This window comes from Stegostoma tigrinum, chromosome 26, assembly GCF_030684315.1.
Source record: "Stegostoma tigrinum isolate sSteTig4 chromosome 26, sSteTig4.hap1, whole genome shotgun sequence".
In the NCBI taxonomy this organism is placed as follows: domain Eukaryota; kingdom Metazoa; phylum Chordata; class Chondrichthyes; order Orectolobiformes; family Stegostomatidae; genus Stegostoma; species Stegostoma tigrinum.
This window is the reverse complement of record NC_081379.1, coordinates 8,481,742-8,499,567: the sequence shown is the minus strand read 5'-3', so window position 1 is coordinate 8,499,567 and position 17,826 is coordinate 8,481,742.

The window sequence follows — 17,826 nt, the reverse complement described above, 5'->3', positions numbered from 1 at the left end:
AAAAATCTATTCAGCTTCGTGTCAGAAACTGTGATTGGAGGGGGCGGGAGGGGGTTGGTGGTGGGTAGAGCTTTCAGATGCTCTTCACTGACAATCATGGAGATGTTCAGTGGGACCAATGGAATGGGTGATAGAATGAAGGTTCCGAGGCAAAGAAAGGTCACAACAAAGCACAGATTTATTTCCCTGAAGTAAAAGCAAGCAAACATTCAGAAGTAGTACACTAAAGTCATAGGCTCTTGTGGGTAAAGAGTTAAAATTTCTCATCTTTGTAAAGCAGCTGAACATGTTGGATTATTCATTTATTAAAGAACTGCGGAGCAAAGAATGTTTCTTTAATGGCTTTTAGTCAAATCTCAATTTATGAGCAGCAGTAAAGCAGTTCTAATAGTTTGGCTGGACGCTGGAGACCCAATTTAACACTTGGCTGAGCCAAACCATAATCCGTCTTCTACATTTATTTTAAAATCTTTATTTACTATTGTTCTGTCGTGAAGCAAAGGGATCAACTTTTTCTAGTGGACAAATAGGTTTTGATTACTTTGCCCATTTGCAGACGAAAAGCGGGCAGTTTAATTGCTCTTTATGGATATCAGTAGTATGAGCAACACTGACAAATTGTGTGACCAATTAGGCTTGACTGTTCTTCAAATTCACCCTACATACCTTGTAGTTGCCTCATTCAGGAAAATAATCTACAGAAAAAGGAAGAACTTATGTTTTTCACCATCCAGAGACATTTAGGAAGTGACTTCCACCTGATCAAATACTTTTGGGGAATATTGGTCAAGTTTTTAACACACCAAACTCAGCAGCCATTTTGTGCCCAGCAAGCTCCCATCTGCAGTAATGAAATAAATTGTCAGACTCTCTGCTTCAGGTGTTGGTTGAGATATAAAAATTGGCCAAGTTGCTGGTGTGAACTCATCAGCTCTTCTTCAAAACAGTGCTATGATTTTTCCCCCGACTCCCACTATTTGAGGAGGTAGAGAACAAATACCAAGAATAGTTTCCCCTATTGTTGAGCCCTCCTTGTACTGTTACACAGTCACTGAGAATTTATCACTTCAAATTGATAAGAAGATCAAATGGTAAAGAATCAATTCACAAACAGGACAACAAACTAGAAACTCAAGGTTTTGATATAATTGACTTAATAAAATTGGTTAAGTAACTATGGAAACACAGGCACTGGGTCTTCACCCTCATGGATACCAGCTTTTATCATTTCTCCCAACAGAGTGGACATGTCAGGCCAAGAGCAGCTTCAGGCTTCTGTTTCAAAGTAACGCTAATTATCATACTTTTAATGTTCCATATGGTAATCATATACCAAGCTCTGACCTTTGGGAGCACTATGTTGCAATGTATCTATCTTGTACAAATGTTCATGTCCACATGCTCTCTATGTGCTTTCAGAGTCACTCATTCTTCCAGAATGTTCTAATCACATTCACTCTGTGGTTCTTTTCCCTGGTGATGTGCAACTCCAATCATCACCACAAGGTCGCTCCAGGGTATTGATCCCTCACACATCAGTGGCAAATCTTAAAGGAATAGATTTTCGTGATGACCACTACCAGCCTCATTGACTGAAGCTGACACCATAGCCATTACCAATTATTGTTTCGTGTCATGTGGGAACAAGTGATCAGTATCAGGTTGCCAAGGGGAAATAATATCTGTAACTATTGGGTGTTCACATAAGACAATGAAGCCCTACCTTTTTTTTTAAAATATCATCATTCACAAGCTCTAAAACCAAATTGAGCCCTGGACCGTTTTGAGACTAGTGCTTTACCATGTATCGATAATCATTAGATAGCCGTTGAGGCCAGCAAAATCCAACCTATTTGTCAACCCATGCCAGATGAATCTGTGCACAGTAGACAAGTCCAATGCAGCAAAAAAAATTCTGAGGCATTTTTTTCAGGCCTAATCAAAACCAAGATATATTAGATGCCACACGTTGAAGAAAGAAATAAGAGAGCAGTTCACCAAGAGCATTAAATCTTTCTGTATTTTGATCTATTGGACAGAGGTGCCTTCTTCTTGATAAGACAATATCTATCAAATTTATGGCAAAAAACCTGACCTTAAAGACAGAGTGCCCACCTATCACTCCAATGCAGCATTCTCTGTTTCTTATCTCAGATACCTGGTGGTCTTTCTGGGTGATAATTATCTCGTCATCCAGGTTATTAATATAGTTTGTTAATAGCTGAGTCATAATCCTAGTCGTAAACACTGATTTAATCTCTAATTTCTGAGACCTAGGTCTCAGCTCTCCCGCTGCACCTGAATCCATGACTTCTTGACCCATAGACCGCAATAGGTAATAATAGATGATAACACGAGCATAATCCTCAACACCGGTGCCCCACAAAGCTGCATGCTCAGTCCCCTACTATACTTCTTATACACTCATGACTGTGTTGTCAAATTCTATCCCAACTCCATGTTGATGGCACCACCATTGTAGGTCGGGTCTCAAACAACAGCGAGGTGGAATGCTGCAAAGAGATCGAGGGCTTAACAGCAGGACATAAAGATAGCAATCTCTTCATCAACATCAGCAAAATGAAGATGCTGGTCATTGACTTCAGGAAGCAGAGTGGAGGGTGCGTCCCGGTCCACATCAATGGAGCTGAGGTGGAGATGTTCGAGAGCATCAGGTTCCAGGGAGTGATAACCACCGACAATCTGTCCTAGTTGATCCACATCAACACAATGGCCAAGAAAGCACAACAACATTTCTACTTCCTCAGGAGGCTACGGAAATTCGGCATATTCCATTGGTCACTAACCATTTTTATAGATGCAGCATAGAAAGCATCTTATCTGGATGCATCACAATGTGGTTTGGTAAATACTGTCCCCAAGACCGCAAGAAACTATAGAGAATGAAAACCTAAAGAACTACAGATACTATAAATCAAAGATAAAAATAGAAATTGCTGGAAAAGCTCAGCAGGCCTGGCAACATCAATAGAGAGACATCAGAGTTAACTTTCAGGTTAGAGTGACCCTTCCTCAAAACTCAAATTATAGAGCGATGTGAACAAAGCCTAGTCCATTACACAAACCAGCCTTCCATCCATTGATTTCATCTGTACTTCCCACTGCCTCATGAAAGCAACCAACATAATCAAAGATAATGGGAACTGCAGATGCTGGAGAATCCAAGATAAAGTGTGGAGCTGGATGAACACAGCAGGCCACGCAGCATCTCAGGAGCACAAAAGCTGACATTTCGGGCCTAGACCCTTCATCAGCGAGATCTCTGATGAAGAGTCTAGGCCTGAAATGACAACATAATCAAAGTCCCCTTCCAAACCTGGCTGTAATCACTTCCACCCTCTTCTTTCAGCAGAAGATATAAAACTTTGACTACATGTACAAACAGATTCAAGAACAGCTTCTTTCCAGATGTTATCAGACTTTTGAACAGACCTCTCAAATGATTATTCTGATCTCTCTCTCTCTACTGCTGTAGCTCTATATTCTGCACTCTGTCCTGTTGCACTGATGCACTTTGCCTGGCATGATCTGCCTGTATAGCGCACAAAAAAACATTTTTCACTGTTTCTCAGTACACGTGACATTGATAAGTCAATCAATCAATCCCAAGCTCCGAGCCTTGTGGTATTCCACTTGTTACATCCTGTGACCTCGTTACTTCTGTTCTCTGCTTCATTTCTATTCATCAAACCTCTATCTATATGAATATATTACTCCAAATCATGACACCTTCACTTGCATTTCAACTTTGGTGTAGCACTTTATTGTAAATCCAAATGTGTTACATCTACTGGTTCACCTGTACTTACCCTAGAGCTTACATTGTCAAAACACTGTAAAATATTTGTCAAACATAATGCTCCTTTAAGAAAAGTCAGCATTGTCTGATCTTGATAACACAGTGTGGAGCGGGAGGGGCACAGCTGAGGAGCATCAGATGAGCAGGCAAGTTGACATTTCAGGTTGGGACCCTTCTTCAGAAATTGGGGAGGGGGAAGGGAGCTCTGAAATAAATAGAGAGGAGGGGTGGGGCTGGGGAATGTGGGTGGGATGGTGATAGGTGAGTGCAGGTAGGCAGTGGCAGGGATTGGTCAGTGAGGTGGGAGAAGCGGATAGGTGGGAGAGAAGATGGACAGGATGTGTCAGGTCAAGGAGGCGGGAATGACAGGCAGGGTTGATCATGGGATGAGGCCGGGGATGGGGAGATTTTGAAACTGGCAAAATCCACATTGAGACCTGTAGGCTCCCGAGGTGGAATATGAGGTGCTGCTCCTCCAGTGTCCAGGTGGCGTCACTGTGGCACTGGAGGAGGTCCAGGATGGACATGTCACCCAGGGAGTGGGAGGGGGAGTTGAAATACTTTGAGACCGGAAGGTGTTGTCATTTGTCACGTACAGAGCGTAGATGATCTCCAGAGCAGTCTCCGAGCCTCCGCTTGGCCTCACCGACGTAGAGGAGGCCACATCGGGAGCAGTGGATGCAATTGACCACGTTGACAGGTGCACAGGTGAATCTCTGTCTGGTGTGAAAGGTTTGCTTGGTTCCTTGGATGGAAGTGAGGGGGGTTGGGTGTAGGAGTAGGGGTGTAGCACTTCCTGTGGTTGCAGGAAAGGTCCTGAGGGTGGTGGAGCTAGTGGGGAGTGTGGAGCAGACAAGAGAGTTATGTTATCTCTGACTCCAGCACTGGCAGTTCTTACTATCTCTCTCATTGTTTGATCTTGTTTTATTTTTAAAAGCCTACCATTAAAACTTTGTTAATAATAGATTTCAATGTTCTGCTGACAATTGATCTTATATCTGGAAAATCAGCCAGTGAAGAATGATAATGAATCCAATCTTTACAAAGACTAGCATTTCTTTATTGAGTTACACACTAGCAACATATATCCATAACTCCACCATCCCACTGTTTCCATAAGGCCAACTTTATATGTGTGGCCAACTTAATGCCCTCTATATGCAAATGAAAAAAACTAATCTGCAATTAATAACTTATGTCGAGATGCCTATGGTTCCCTGTTTTCTCTGTTCCTCCTTTCTTGACTTTTGATGTTACATTTGCAAACTTCCAATCCACTGAGATTTTTCTAGATAAAGGACATTTTAGAAAACCACAACAAATGCATTCACTTTCTTTGCAGCTACTTCATTTAGCACCCTAGGATGCAAGACTGGTGCTGCGGATTTGTCAGCTTTTAGACCTCTTAAGTTGCTTTAATACTTTGTTTGCTTAAAACGTGACACTCTTATTAGCCGCTTTGTCACCTGCTATTTCTTGGTTTATCATTTGAAACTTGTCGTGTAAACATTTATTCAACTGTTCTGTCACGTCCTCATTCACCATGATACTTTCGTGCATCTCTGCTCCTAAGTGATCAACATTTACTTGAGCTGCTCTGTGCTTTTATATACTTGTAAAACTTCTTACAGTCCATTTATATATTCCTGCCTAGTTTACTGCCACCTTTTTACTTTGCTTAAAAGCTTTTCATCAACCTTTGCTGATATCTAAAATTCTCAATTCTCAGGCTTAATATTGTTTTTCACAAAATGATAAACCTTTCCTTTTAATCTAAGACTCTCCTTAATTTCCTTGGTAAACTACAAATGGATATTCTTCACTGTTGATTTTCAATAGATCATGTTTTTGGTGAATGGTTTTAATTGTCCTTTTGGATTTTCCCATTAATTATTTATTACCATACCTTTCGGTCCACTTATCCAATTAATCTTAGCCAGTTCTCCCTGTATTTATAATAAACCTCTACTTTGCTTATGATTCTACCTACGTACTTGATTATATCACTCACAATCTTATATTGAATTTTATTGTATCATGATTGCTTTTCTCAGAGGGACTTTTATGATAAGATTGTTAATTAATCCTGCCTCAATGCACACTACACAATTAGAAATAGAGTTGGTCTACAGTTGATTTCAAAAGGGCAGGTAAATGCAGTTGAGATACACATCAACCATGATCTAACTGAAGGACAGAACAGAGCCAAAAGCCTGAATGGTCTTTTCCTGTTCACAAAGTTTACATATGAATGGCAGACTGAGTTTCCACTTGATTTCACTGTAACTAGACCAAGTGAAAATCAATTCCCATTCAGAAAAGCAACTAGAAACATGTTAAATATTGTGTGAGATGAGTGAAGCCATTCATCCCACTTAACTCAACTTCCTATAGCAATACCAACCAAAACAGGCACCAGGATCTTCAATTTAAAGTTGCCTTTTATTACTTTTAGTGTTGCGGTTGCAGGATCAGGCTGCCTTGTTTACAAATTGGCAGAAAAAGTGCCAGAGTTTACATCATTGGTGAGAGAAGGCAGATAGTTGGATGGACCAACCTACTCTTGCTCCTATCTTTAGTGTGTCTATGCTCAACAATGAATATATCAATCCAAACAAATGGAGAGTGGCGAAATTTGAATACAATAACTACCTGTGATAAATCTCAGTTGGTATACTGTGTGCTGTTTTGATCGCTATGCAACAGGAAGGATGTGATCACACTGGAGAGGGTGCAGGGGAGATTCACCAGGATGTTGCCATTTTAGCAGTGAAGAGAGGTTGGATAAGCTCGGGTTGTTTTCTTTGAAGCAGAGGAGGTTGGAGTGTTGGGGGAAGGGAGGGTGCTTCCTGATAGAAATGTGTAACGTTTTGTGGAACATGGATAGAGTGAATAAAAAGTAGCTGCTCCCCCTCGTCAAAGGAACAAGAACAGGGGGGTACAACTTTAAGGATAAAGGCAGGAATTTTAAAAGGGATTTAAGGTAGTCCTTTTCACTCAAAGAGTGGTGGGGGTCTGGAATGCACTTCCTGGGAGGGTAGTTGAGGCAAGAAATCTCACAGCTTTTAAAAAATTACTTGGATGCACAGGAAATTTTTCTGATGAAGGGCCTAGGCCCGAAACGTCAGCTTTTGTGCTCCTGAGATGCTGCTTGTCCTGCTGTGTTCATCCAGCTCCACACTTTGTTATCTTGGATTCTCCAGCATCTGCAGTTCCCATCATCTCTGTTGCTCTCATCTGGCCTGGTTTACAGGTGACTCCAAACCCACAGCAATGTGACGGACTCTTAAATGCCTACTGGGCAATTAGGGATGGTCAGTAAATGTTGGTCTAGCCAGTGATGTCCACGTTGCATGAATAAACAGTAAAAGCCTTGGTTAACTCGCTTGGACGTTGTCGCCAGTCATGCCAAAACTGTCAATGGGAGTCGACGGCACGGGCCACAGAATAAACACTCCTCCAGCAACACAACCCTCCCGCATCCTTGTAGACCATTCCAGTCACTGTAAACTCTGCCTGGCATCACTCCCAAACTCACAGCTTACCCCACAATATCCATGTGTTTGAATGAATGACCTCACTGAGTTACTATAAATATAGTTGTGTGCCTTTTGAGTTGACAAATTGACAAGCATTGGAAAGTTCTAACGGATTGCATTGATTCCTGTAACTTTGGGATGTATTTATTCAAGGCTTTGAGTGTAGATGACCTTCAGTCAGAGACTAAGGGTCTCTTACTTACAGTTCAGATTTACAACCATCCACTGTACTTTAATTATAGAGTCAAAACACTGCTGATTGCACACATTCAGTAATAGAGGAAACTGACCTGACAAGGAAGTGAAAATAACCTGATGTACTTGGGTTTGGAAAGAGGGACTTAAAAACGATTAAGTTTAAGATAACGTCAACTGTCGAAGTTGCATCGTTAATCCATAAAAAGTAGGAGCAGAAGCAGTACATTCAGCCCATTGCATCTGCTCCACCATTCAATTAAATCGTTGATAATTATCAATTCCACTTTTCTCTCACTTCTGCACAAGCCTCGATTCCCTTACTGGTTAAAATTCCGTCTTGAATATACTTAATGATCCAGCCTTGACAGCTCTCTGTGGTATAGAATTCGACGGATTTGAGAAAATAACTTCCTCGTCATCTGTGAGTGAAAGGTGTAACAGCTTATTCTGAGATGATGGCTTCTGTCGCTAGACTCTTCCCACAGGGGGAAAAGAAACCTTTCCACATCTGCCCTGTCAAGTCCCCTAAAAATCTTGTCTGTTTCAATAAGGTCACACGTCAGTGGAATTTTGATTTTCAAGCTCTGCTGTGATAGGTGTTCCTTGATTCCCTTACTGATTAAAAATTGTCTATCTCAGCCTCGAATATGCTTAACGATCCCATTCCACAGTCTTCTTCTTCTTCACTCCAGATTCGCCACCTTCTGAGAGCCAGTTCAGAGTCAACCACATTACTGTGTGTCTGGAGTCACATGAAGGCCAGACCAGATAAGGATGAGCAATTTACTTCCCTAAAGGACATTAGTGAACCAGATGGGTTTTTCCAACAATCAACAATGGATTCATTGTCACCATTAGATTCTTAATTCCAGATATTTATTGAATTCAAATTCCATCATCCGCCATGGTGAGATTCGAACCCAAGTCCCGAGAACATTATCTGGATCTCTGGATGAATAGTCCATCAATAATACCACTTGACCATTACATCAACATGCAACCCCTTATTTTAATGTTACGCTCTCTGGTCCTAGACTTTCCACAAAGGAAACAACATTTCTGCATCTAGTCTGTCAAGCACCCTAAGAATATTGAATGTTTGAATAAGGTCTTTTCTAATTCTTCTAAACTCCAATGAAATAAAAACCCAACCTATTCATGCTCTCCTTAGAAGAAAATCCATCCATATCCAGGATCAAGCTAGCAGATACTTTAGAGACTTTTAAGCAACTCTTCAACAGGCACATGGAGGATAGTAAAATGTAGGGTATACAGGGTAGTTTGATCTGAGTAGGATAATAGGTCTGCACAACATTGTGGGCCTAAGGGCCATTACTGTGCTATACTGTTCGATGTTCTAAGTTCAAAGTTTCTCTGGACTGCCTCCATTCTATCTTTCCTTAGATGAGAGGACCAGGACTGTCCACAGTATCCCAGCTGTGGTCTGATCATTGCCTTGCATGGTTTTAGCATGATGTGTTAACAACACACAAAATTATAGCACATTTAATACAGTCTGCATTTACTTGGCTATGACGCCCTGACAAGGTGCCTTGCAGGAACGTTGCCAAGTGAAATGTGACAGTGAGTTATAAAAGCAGATATTAATGCAGTGAAGTAAAGCTTGGTTAAAAGGAAAGGAGGAAAGAGGGAGGGAGGTTTAGCAATGAAATTGGTTGAGGGAAGGGCATGATTGGCAACTAGATGTCCCAGGATATTAATGTTTCAGGCAGGATAGAGAGGGAGGTAAAAGGGGTGGAGGAGTTGCATTACGAGTCAAAGAAGATATCACAGCTGTACTGAAGGAGGGCCCCATGGAGGACTCAAGCAGTGAGGCAATATAGGCAGAACTCAGAAATAGGAAGGGTGCAGTAACAATGTTGGGGCTGTACTACAGGCCTCCCAACAGTGAGCGTGAGATTGCTGTTCCAATATGTAAATGCATTATGGAAAGGTGGAGGAGCAACAGGTTCGTGGTGATGGGAGATTTTAATTTTCCCAACATTGAATGGGATTCACTCAGTGTTAGGGGTCAAGATGGAGCAGGATTTTTAAGGAGCATCCAGGAGGGTTTTCTAGAGCAATATGTATGTAGTCCAACTTGGGAAGGGACCATACTGGACCTGATGTTGGGGAATGAACCCGGCCAGGTGGTTGATATTAGAGTAGGGGACTACTTTGGAAATAGCGACCACAATTCCGTAAGTTTTACAATACTCATGGGCAAAGATGAGAGTGGACCTAAAGGAAGAGTTCTAAACTGGGGGAAGGCCAACTATTCCAAAATTCAGCACGATCTGGGGAATATACATTGGGAGAAACTGTTTGAAGGTAAATCCACATTTGATATGTGGGAGGCTTTAAAAGAGAGGTTGATTAGCGTACAGGAGAGACATGTTCCTGCGAAAATGAGGGATAGAAATGGCAAGATTAGAGAACCATGGATGACAGGTGAAATTGTGAGACTAGCTAAGAGGAAATAGGAAGCATACATTCATACATAAGGTCTAGGCGACTGAAGACAGACAAAGCTTTGGAAGAATATCGGTAATGTAGGGCGAATCTGAAATGAGGAATTAAGAGGGCTAAAAGGGGACATGAGATATCTTTAGCAAACATGGTTAACGGAAAGCCAAAAGCCTTTTATTTGTTTATAAAGAGCAGGAGGGTACCTAGAGAAAGAATTGGCCCACTTAAGGACAAAGAAGGAAAGTTATGCGGGGAGTCAGAGAAAATGGGTGACATTCTTAACAAGTACTTTGCATCAGTATTCACCAAGGAGGACATGACGGATGTCAAGGTTAGGGATAGATGTTTGCTTATTCGAGGTCAAGTTGGCATAAGGAGGGAGGAAGTGTTGGGTATCCTAAAAGGCATTAAGGTGGACAAGTCCCCTGGTCCGCATGGGATCTATCCCAGGTTATTGAGGGAAGCGAGAGAGAAAATAGCTGGGGCCTTAACAGATATGTTTGCAGCATCCTTAAACACGGGTGAGGTCCCGGAGGACAGGAGAATTGCTAATGTTGTCCCCTTGTTTAAGAAGGATAGCAGGGATAATCCAGGTAATTATAGACCAGTGAGCCTGACGTCAGTGGTAGGGAAGCTACTGAGGGATAAGATCTATTCCTATTTGGGAGAAAATGGGCTTATCAGTGATAGACAACATGGTTTTGTGCAGGGAAGGTCATGTCTTACCAACTTAATAGAATTCTTTGAGGACATGGCAAAGTTGATTGATGAGGGAAAGGCTGTAGATGTCATATACATGGACTTCAGTAAGGCATTTGATAAGGTTCCCCATGGCAGGCTGATGGAAGAAGTGAAGTCGCATGGTGTCCAGGGTGTTCTAGCTAGACAGATAAAAAACTGGCTGGGCAACAGGAGATAGAGAGTAGTAGTGGAAGGGGGTTTCTCAAATTGGAGACCTGTGACCAGTAGTGTTCCACAGGGATCTGTGCTGGGACCACTGTCGTTTGTGATATACATAAATGATTGGGAGGAAGGTGTAGGTGGTCTGATTAATAAGTTTGCAGATAACACGAAGATTGGTGGAGTAGCAGATAAAGAAGGGGACTGTCAGAGATTACAGCAGAATGTAAAAATATTGGAGAGTTGGGCAGATAAATGGCAGATGGAGTTCAATCCAGGCAAATGCAAGGTGATGCATTTTGGAAGATCACATTCAAGGGCGAACTGTACAGTAAATGGAAAAGTCCTAGGGAAAATTGATGAACAGAGAGATCTGGGTGTTCAGGTCCATTGTTCCCTGAAGGTGACAACGCAGGTCAATAGAGTGGTCAAGAAGGCATACGGCATGCTTTCCTTCATTGGGCGGGGTATTGAGTTCAAGAGTTGGCAGGTCATGTTACAGTTGTATAAGACTTTGGTTCGGCCACATTTAGAGTACTGCGTACAGTTCTGCTCGCGACATTACCAAAGAGATATGGGTGCTTTGGAGAGGGTGCAGAAGAGGTTCACCAGAACGTTGACTGGTATGGAGGACACTAGCTATAAAGAAAGGTTAAATAGATTAGGATTATTTTCATTAGAAAGACGGAGATTGAGGGGGGACCTGATTGAGGTCTACAAAATCATGAGGGGTATAGACAGGGTGGATAGCAAGAAGCTTTTTCCCAGAGTGGGGGACTCAATTACTAGGGGTCATGGGTTCAAAGTGAGAGGAGGAAAGTTTAAGGGAGATATGCATGGAAAGTTCTTTATGCAGAGGGTGGTGGGTGCCTGGAACGCGTTGCCAGCGGAGGTGGTAGACACAGATACGTTAGTGTCCTTTAAGATGTTTCTGGACAGGTACATGGATGGGCAGGGAGCAAAGGGATACAGACCCTTAGAAAATAGATGACAGGTTAGACAGAGGATCTCGTTTGGCGCAGGCTTGGAGGGCCGAAGGGCCTGTTCCTATGCTGTAATTTTCTTTGTTCTTTGTTCTTTGTTCTTTGAAATTCTGGAGCTTGGGATTGATGCAGCTCAAGACACAGTCTCTAAAAGAGGGCTTAAGGAAATCAGAGATGGGTGAGAGACTGCAATTGGAGGAGACCAAAGATCTTGGAGCATTTCAGGGTTGATGGAAGTCATGGAGATAGGAGCGATGATGCCATTCTCGGAAATCTGTTGGTTCATTTGTGGTTTGTTTCCAAATTCACCACTACAGTAGCTTCATTACATCAGCCACAATGCAGATAAACTGCTAAAGCTCCTAAATACTTTACAGCGAGGAAGAAGCACATTCGAAGCAATGGATTTCTGGGTTCAAATTCATAATCATAGTTGCAGCAGAATGGCCAGTTCATCAGGAGGTCACTGAGGCTGTTTGTTGGTACTGTGGGGATTCAGCCACAAAATCCATGACAGCCTGGTGCAGGTCAGTTATATATCCCAGCCAGTTATGGTATCTGCTCCTCAGTAGCACATCAGCTGATGCAAGAGCGCCCTGAGTTAATGAGGAACATTTTACTTTCAACTGACAATGATGATCCATTGTATTTATGAAGATTACTTCATCTTCAGGGCGATGAAATATTCAGGTTTAAGCTTTATTAGAAAGAAAAGGAAGGATAAATGAACTATAAGGATATGCTTCACTGTTGATTGTCTCATCGTTCAGATGAGACATTAAGACAGATCCCCCTCAGGTATATGCAAAAGCTCCCAAGGCACTATTTTGAAGGAAAAGCAAAGGAATTGTCTCTCTGTGCTGGTTAATATGTATCCCTCAACCAACATCATTAAGCGAGATTATCTGCCCAGTTTTAACTTTTCTGTTGTATGGAATTTTGCTGTGTGCCTGAAGTTTCTGTATTTCCTGCATTATAACAGTGATTACACTTCAAAACTACTCCACTGGCTGTAAATCACTTTGTGACACGCTGAGGTTGTGACATAAATGAAAATTTTCATTTCCCATTCATTCACTATTGGTTAAAAAGGCATTTGACATGCTTGCCTACTTTGCTCAGACCTTTGACTTAGGAGTTGGGGTGTTACATTGAGGTTTACAGGATGTTAGTGAGTCTTCTTCTGGAACACTGTGTTCAGTTATGGTTTCCTTGTTATGGGCAGGATATTATTAAGGTGGAGAGGGTTCAGAAAAGATTTACCAGGATGTTGCTTGGAATGGAGGGTTTGAATTAGAAGGAGAGGCTGGATAGACTGGGACTTTTTCACTGGAGCGTCGGAGGTTGAGGGGTGACCTTATAGAACTTCATTTAAAAAATCATGAGGGGTATAGATAAGGTGAATGACAAGTGCTCTTTCCTTAGGGTAGGGGATTTCAAGACTAGGACGCATACTTCTAAGGTGAGAGGATAAATATTAAAAAATACAAGATGGGCACAGAGAGTGGTTCATGTATGGAATGATCTTCCAGAGGAAGTGGTAGATGTGGGTACAGTTGAAACATTTAAAAGATATTTGGATAAGTTCATGATTAATAAATGTTTGGAGGGATATGGGCCAAGCACAGGCATGCGGAACTGGTTTAGTTTCAGATTATGGTCGGCATGGACTGGTTGGATCGAAGGGTCTGTTTCCGCACTGTATGACTCTATAACTTTATTAAAATTTATGTGTTTCACAGTCTATTCTCCTAATTGTTTTTTGATTAGCCCAGCTGAAGATCAGATGAAAGCCGAAGGGTAAATTCAGAAAATCAGTTCTCCAATCTCACAATAACAAAGTGTGGAGCTGGATGAACACAGCAGGCCAAGCAGCATCCTAGGAGCACAAAAGCTGACATTTTGGGCCTAGACCAAGGGGGTGCTCCTAAGATGCTGCTTGGCCTGCTGTGTTCGTCCAAATCCACACTTTGTTCTCTCGGATTCTCAGCATCTGCAGTTCCCATTATCTCCGATCTCACAGGCATGTTTATTCAGTTTAAACATTGTTAATCAAAACAACCTTTTTCCTTGAACCCCTGTCCTTCCTTAGTTCTTGGATGCATTAGGCATCCATTAAAATCTCATCCAATGATCTACCCTTGATGTATTCTTCTGAACAATGGACAAGCCCATTTGACTGTAGGGACATTATATTGAGCACAATTGTGCTTTCATCCAACTCTGATCCATATGCACTTGCATATAAGTCAACTGGATGATGATTTCAGGTAGGAACCTAGGCTGATATTTCCGTCCTCTGATTTAATGTGACGGGCATCCACTGAAAATCCATTTGCCACCATTCACATTGAGGTCAGATAGTTTGGTGTTTACTTCTGAGACAATTTTAGTCTGCTCCACTGCATCACACTAGACAATGCACTGAATTGTTCAGGAAGATTCATTTTATCTTTAATTAACAAAAGAATATCCATTTTATTACGAAGAGTGAAGAAATCCACCTTTTGGAGTATGGAATTTGTACGATGTAAGCCAGCAATCTGTGGGAATTGTAGCATTCGATGAACAGAGAATTCCAAGGTGTTCCTATGTTTACTGTTACAAAATATTTACTACTTCCAACACTGCCTTAGGAGCAATGGTGGGGTTTGTTGTGAGGTGTTCAATGGATCATAAAAAACAGTTCACAGGTCACTGAAGAGCAGCTCAAATGTGACAGGTAATCGGAGAGTAAGGCACTATGTGAGGGATACAGAGAGAGAGAGAGAGAGAAAGAGGGGGAGAGAGAGAGAAGCAAGCTTCACGGTAAGCAGCATTGTTGTTGAGTTGAGCTGCTGTAAAGACAACAGAGTTATACTGATTCTGTGTACTGGGGCTCAGGGAGAAGTCCTAAGACCAATTGGTTTGTTCCTTTATCCTTTATGAGACGAGGGCATGGCTGGCTAGGGCAGCATTTATTGCCCATCCCTAATTGTCCAGTAGGCAGTTGAGAGTCAACCACATTGCTGTGGGTTTAGAGTCACATGTTGGTCAGACCAGGTAAGGATGGCAGTTTCCTTCACTAAAGGGCATTAGTGAACAAGCTGGGTTTTTCCAACAATCGACAATGCATTCACAGTCATCATTAAACTCCTAATTCCAGATATCTATTGAATTCAAATTCCACCATCTGCCTTGGTGGGATTCAAACCCAGGTCCCCAGCTCGTTATCTGGGTCTCTGGATTAACAATCCAGTGATAATACCACTAGATCATTGCTTCCCTTGCAACAATGCCATTAGAATGCAGAAGAGGTTCTGGGAGCTGCATGATGAAACTGAGCAGTGCTCACAGACTTTGGTATCATATATTTGCCAGCACATCATGATCCACAAGCAAGACATTCAGGGAGGTTGGGTTCACATTGCAGGGCACATTGCCAACTAGCATGACAGCAGGGACACTTTGTGTATAGGGACCGTCACCTAGCTCACAGATTAGACCAGGCTGTGTCCCAGAAATGTTCCCTTGCTCTCGTAATGCTCACTCACTTATCACCCCCTGCATGCCGGTGACATTCCTGCCTTGTCTTGTTTTGCCTGTTAGCACATTGGCATGTTAGTCAGACTCAAAGGCTATCATTACTGAGGTATTAATGTGTTCTTTTGCCCAGCCACACAGACCAACTACCCATTAGTATGTATCTGTGCTGGCTTGGAGAGTGGTGACATCTTGCTGTATGGCACATCAAAACATCAATCTAACACCTACGGCAAATGCCAGTTGCCTGGGTGGCAAAAATACTGATTGAGATTCATTCGACAAAATGGTCACGTCAGAAACTGGTTTGGGAGCAGAGCAGCAGTGACCTAGAGAGGGTGTTTGGATGGGATGTAGCTAGAGAGAGGTAAAGTGTATAGCGTGATTAGTAAGCAAGGGCGAGAGTGAATCAGTGGGGTTGCATGATTGAAAGAGTATCAGCCAAGCTGACTGTGTACTGTATGCCTCGTAGCTGCAGTGCCATGATATTGCCAGTGAGGGGACAAACTGGGTTGCTAGCTCTTCTTCTGGATAACACAGGTGCAAGGGATGCCAGTTTTTTGGTGGATATCCACTGAGTGGTGAAATGATCCAGCAATGAGGCATAGTCAGATGGAGATAAAACCGAATGTGAGGATTATAATAGGTCATTAATAACTCACATTTGGTGAGGTACAGTGAGAGATCCTGATGAGCGTAGCAGCAAGAATCCGTTCAGGAAAAAAAGCTCACTCAACTCACACTTAGCTAATAAAAGCTGAAGATTCAACTCTTTGTCTTCTTGAAGAAAATGGATCCTGGTCCATTGCCAGATCGTAACATAAATCTGGCAGGTCTCATTCAGTGTTACAACAGAAGAATATTTCATTTTCAGAGCATTCACGAATCATGCAATGTTCAAGCTCACGAGAGGGAATTGGAAAGGCAAATAAACAATACAGTTATGTGTAAAGAACACACACAGTTTGGCATTCTTAGATAAATAGTCGCTCTACCTGACATCTGAACTCTGTCATCTCCACATTTCTGGCTGTAAATGTCTTGGTTATTTGAATGCAGTGTCACTTGTGCTATTTAAAACATGAAATGGCTTGCTACTAGACAGTGGTTCCAATGAGCTAACAGGACATGAAATGTTGGTGGCAAGTGTTTCATCATTTAGAGAAAGGGGATTAGTGAGTGGAAGCAACTGGGAGAAAATTGGCAGGAGAGGCCGAGAATGGAAGTAGAATCAATAAAAAGAAAAAGAAAAGAAAAGCAGTGACTACAGTAAAGGAAGAATTACTCTCAATAACTATGGAGTGTGTAAGGAGAATTGAGCAATGCTTTCAGCATATTGGTGTACTTTATCATTAATGTTATCATCTGTCACATTGGCACATATGTTCCTTACTGTTTACATCTGTGCATTAGGGATGATAACAGGTCAGGTGCTAGGGCAACAGATATGCTGACATCACAGGACTTTTCAACAGGGAAGCAACCTTCCTCTGGTGAACTTTTCTGACCCTCCCTGAGTGGGCAACAGATCAGAGACAACGTCTGTATCTTCTGGAACTATTAGTGCAACCAGCCCCTTGCACCTCCAGCCTCCTCTCCCCACTCCCAAACACAACCACAATCAAAGTTTTCATGAAGTCTGTTCTTTAACCTCCTGCCTTAATCTGTGCCATTTATTTCCATCTGCCTATTTGCTTTCAACCTTCATGTAAAAGAGGTGAACCCCAGCAACTACATCAACTTGCACTGGGGTACGAATATCAGGCTGAGCACAGGATGAACACTGATTGACATTACCAACTACATGTCATTTTGCTGCAGTGGAAACTACTCCGTAAGCACATTGATGTGTTTTTTTTTCGTGAGTGCCATAAAACAAAACTAAACTATATTTGTAAAACTAGCAGTCTAGTCCACTTATGTCACGGTCAGTCTGAGTATGTAGATTGTCCAAAACGAAAGGGCATGGGTTTAGGGTGAGCGGGGAAAGATTTAAAAGGAACTAAAGGGCAACTTTTTCACGCAGAGGGTGGGGTCTGCATGGAATGAGCTGCCAGAGGAAGTGGTGGAGTTTGGTACAATTACAATATTTAAAAAGAACCTAAATAGGAAGGGTTTAGAGGCATATGGGCCAAATGCTGGCAAGTGGGACTAGATTAAATTAGGATATCTGGTCAGCATGGACAAGTTGGACTGAAGGGTCTGTTTCCATGCTGTACATCTCGATGACTGTATGTGCCAACACCTGGCAGGATAGTGCCTGACTAACCGCAGTGATCCATTCCTCACATAGACAACTGATCCAATTTGATGTCTGGGAACGTCTAACACGGCAGAGGTTGAAAACCACAATTCTACCAAAGTATCAGAGGTGACCTTTTTGAACCAGCCAAGA